The sequence below is a fragment of the Capsella rubella genome, unplaced genomic scaffold, assembly GCF_000375325.1.
Source record: "Capsella rubella cultivar Monte Gargano unplaced genomic scaffold, Caprub1_0 scaffold_1, whole genome shotgun sequence".
In the NCBI taxonomy this organism is placed as follows: domain Eukaryota; kingdom Viridiplantae; phylum Streptophyta; class Magnoliopsida; order Brassicales; family Brassicaceae; genus Capsella; species Capsella rubella.
The window spans coordinates 16,765,297-16,769,524 of record NW_006238923.1 but is presented as its reverse complement, the minus strand read 5'-3'; the positions used below and the strand labels follow the sequence as shown (position 1 = coordinate 16,769,524).

At 33.2% G+C, this 4,228-nt stretch overlaps 1 long non-coding RNA gene across 1 annotated transcript; it reads left to right on the top strand.

Annotated features, from left to right (window-relative positions):
* Positions 1-1,280: 1,280 nt before the first annotated feature.
* Positions 1,281-2,714, top strand: LOC111832651. The gene is made up of 4 exons (XR_002835560.1): positions 1,281-1,432; positions 1,532-1,595; positions 1,948-2,043; positions 2,380-2,714. It is a non-coding gene; the product is annotated as an uncharacterized LOC111832651 (long non-coding RNA).
* Positions 2,715-4,228: the final 1,514 nt, after the last annotated feature.

Sequence of the window (4,228 nt, the reverse complement as noted above, 5' to 3'; positions counted from 1 at the left end):
GATGAGATTCAAAAATATCGATTTCTGACTATCGCACAATTATTTAACATATTCATGTACATTTATTTTATTTTCAAAAGTATGTAATTTTTTAGCAAAAGAAATTTTTGTTATATAATTATCATATCAAATTTTCTTAACTCTTTCTTACTTCCAAAAAGTTGTAATGCATTTTCTTTAAGAATAATGATCATTATTTTAGTTTCTGATTCAACAATTCATAATATAAAGATCATTATAATAATTTTTATTAACTTTGGATTTTATACTTGTTTTTCTAAAAAAAATTGATATTCAATTTTATATCTATTAACTAGACTAAGAGGATGAAATTATTATAATTAAACCTAGAGATATGACTTACATTAAGAGGAGAAACCTACCCTAAGTTATTTTTTCCTAGAGAGACCAAACATAAAATCTATTTGTTATAAGCCGTTCAGATATGTTGTCATGTACATATAATAGATAAATGTCGTTGTTCATCTTCTTTATGAATAGTGATTGTACTATCTTTACAATTATGTTTCGAAAACGTACTAAAACGCAAATTTTCCCATTAGTTTACTTGCAAAAGTAGATATGCCCATGTCAAGCAATGTAGCTTTGGGCAAAAGAACATGAACCGAACCGAGAAACGGGTTTTGGTTTGGTTTTGAATCCCGCAAAATAACCAAACGAATCTATCCATGGATATATATCAGGTAAATACCAAATATTAATGGTAGTATGGTACCCCGAATGGAACTGAAAATTTAACTTTTTGCAAACTTACAACTAAAAGTCTAATAAGTTTTGGTCCAATTTCTAACCTAATACATTTTAGATTATTACGACCCAATACATTTTTGTCAATTTTGTTTGGAGATTTGGGTAGTTTAGTGATTTTTTAGTTAAGAACGTTGCATTTAAATTTAAACCATTTGATTTTTATTCTAAGACCGAAGCCAACGGAAAAATGATATTACAAGGTGTAATTTAAATTTTGAATTTTGAATTAATGGACGTTATTGGGCCATCTCTATGAAACCCAATCTATCAAAATTGACAATTAAACCGCTAAACGCTATTTTTTTTTTTTGCTTTTGCGATTGTTAATATTGCCAATGAAGTATAGAAAACAAATTCATGAAAATGGAGAACCGTCAGATTGAAGTAAGTATATGACAAATCAACGGTCCATCCATGTTTAATAATAGCCGTTACGGATATTTGCTATATGTCAAGATGCTCCGAAATATTTACATTCACTACATATATATCGGAGAAAGAGATATGATTTCACACTTTTGTAACAAACAATAGTTTTGCTTCTTTTTTTTTCCTTTTCTTGCTTTTTTTTTTCCTTTTCTTCTTCTTCCAATTCTTTTTTCTCTCTTCTGGATTTTGGAGTGAAGAAGAATGCTTCGACGATTGTTAAGTAATCTTAAAGGTTAGTATGTATTTTAGTTCCTCTATATCCCGAACCTGTTTCTTGGATTTATATAAGTTTTTGTGTGATTTGTTCTTATATATGTTTGTTTTGATCTAGGGTTTCTGATTTGGGCATGAAACTAGTACAATCGCATGAGTTTCTTCTCTGCCATGGTGATTTGGTTTGGTTTCTTACTCTAATCCTCTCTTTGGTTTTTTTTTTTTTAAATTTAGGGTTTTTAGATTTACAAATCGTTTTCTGTTGTACAGATCTAGGGGTTTTGTTCTGTTTGGTTTGATTCAGCAAGAAATTGGTACAATGGAATGGTTTCTTCTCTATTATGGTGATTTCATTTGATTTGTCTTTGTGTATTTCTTTTTTAGGGTTTTCGAATCTTCTAATCGTTCTTGTGTTGTACAGATCTAGGGGTTTTGTTTTGGTTGGTTTGATTCGGCCTGAAACTATTAGAATCCGTTAAAATATCTCTCTGTCTTAACCCGCTTTGTTGTGTTTTTGTTTTTGTGCGTTTTCAGGTTTTTGAGGATTGAAATCGAATGTGTTCAATTGATCAGTTCACAACAAGGTTCTGTTTCTGTCTAACCCTTGAAGCGTGTCTCCGCTTCGTCGAGGTATGTCTCTGTCTTAACTCGTTTTTTTTGTTGTGTTTTGTTTTTTTGAAGTTTTTGAGGATTGAAATCGATTAGGTACAATTGATCAGTTCACTTTGGTGTCATTGTGATGTTGGAATCAAGATTGTTTTTGTTTTTGTTTTTCGTTTCTTGATCCAACATCAAAATATTATTCACTTTGATAAGAACCCAGATCTTTTTTTGGTTTTGGCTTATTGATCTGCGGATTCTTAGTTTTGGAGGTTTTAAGTTTTTATGTTTTTGTTTTTGTTTTTATTTTCTTTCAAAACACAAAAAAGATCATTGGCAGACTCTAATCTAATAGTGTTCTGTCAGATTCTATTTTGGGGACATTGTCCCAAGGAAAATTGTAAGCTGTGGGCTTGGTAGTGCATGCATATTGGGAATGGGGTTGCGATTTGTTGGATGATCCTACGGATTTATAAGTCTAAAGAGAAAAAGACAGAAAAGAACCAAAAGACATTGAAAGGGAACTGTTGGCTTGGTAGTGCATGCTTGTTGGGAAAAATTATAAGACAAAAGAGTCGCATGACTTTGAATGGGAATGCGCTCTAAGACAAAAGAGATACAAGAACCAAAGAGTTCTCATAGCTTGGTACCCTTGGCTTGCAAAATCATAATGGTAATGAGCCTTAAGACAAATGACAAAAGACATTGAAAGGAAACTATTGGCTTGGTAGTGCATGCATGTTGGGGGAAATTATAAGACAAAAGAGTCAAATGACTTTTAATGGGAATGAGCTCTAAGACAAAAGAGATACAAGAACCAAATAGTTCTCATAGTTTGGTACCCTCGGCTTGCAAAATAATAATGGGAATAAACCTTAAGACAAAAGACAAAAGACATTGGAAAGGAACTGTTGGATTGGTAGTGCATCCATAATGGGAATTGGAAATGAGGTTGCGATTAGTTGGATGATCCTACGGATTTATAAGTCTTAAAATAAAAGACATAAAAGAACTAAAAGACATTGGAAGGGAACTATTGGCTTGGTAGTGCATGCATGTTGGGAAAAATTATAAGATAAAGTACTAACATTTTGGTACCCTCGGCTTGGAAAACCATAATGGAAAGAGCCTTAAGACATTAAGACAAATGAAATTGGGAGGAAACTGTTGGCTTGGTAGTGCATGCATGTTGGAAAAACTATAAGATAAAGAGTCAAATGACTTTGAATGGGAATGAGCTAAGACAAAAGACATACAAGAAGCAAAGTGTTCTAACAGTTTGGTACCCTCGGCTTGCAAAATCCTAACGGGAAATAGCCTTAAGACAAAACACAAAAGACATTGGAAGGGAATTGTTGGCTTGGTAGTGCATGCATGGGTTGGAAAATTATAAGATAAAGGGTCAAATGATATCAAATGGGAATGAGATAAGGAAAAAGGCATGTACAAGAACTAAAGTGTTCTAACATTTTGGTACCCTCGGCTTGGAAAATCATAATGGGAAAGAACCTTAAGACAAAACACAAAAGACATTGGAAGGGAATTGTTGGCTTGGTAGTGCATGCATGGTGGGAAAAATTATAAGACAAAGAGTCAAGTGACTTTGGATGGGAAAGAGCTTTATGACAAAAGACATACAAGAGCCAAAGAGTTCTCATAGCTTGGTACCCTCGGCTTGCAAAATCATAATGGGAATAAGCCTTAAGACAAAAAACATATGACATTGGAAGAGAACTGCTGGCTTGGTAGTGCATGCATGTTGGGAAAAGTTATAAGATTAAGAGTCAAACGACTTTGAATGAGAATGAGCCGTAAGAAAAAAGACATAAAAGAACCAAAGGTTCTCAAAGAGGGGTTTAGAAGAATCATAAGACAAAAGATAAAAGACTTTGGATAGGTAGTGCATGCAAAGTAGAGTAAATAAAAAAAGTTATAATTAGTTGGATGGTAAAAACGACCAGCAGAGTAAGAAGGCTCAAAACCAGACAAACGAGTCAAAAGACTTTGGAAGGGAATGAACTTTAAGAAAAAGAGGGAATAGAACCAAAGAGTTTTCAAAGAGGGGATTAGAAGAATCATAAGACAAAAGGGAAAAGACTTTGGGGAATCATAAGACAAAAGGGAAAAGACTTTCGATGGGTAGTGCATGCAAAGTAAAGTAAAGAAGAACAGTTGCGATTTGTTGGATGGTAAAAACGACCAGCAGAGTAAGAAG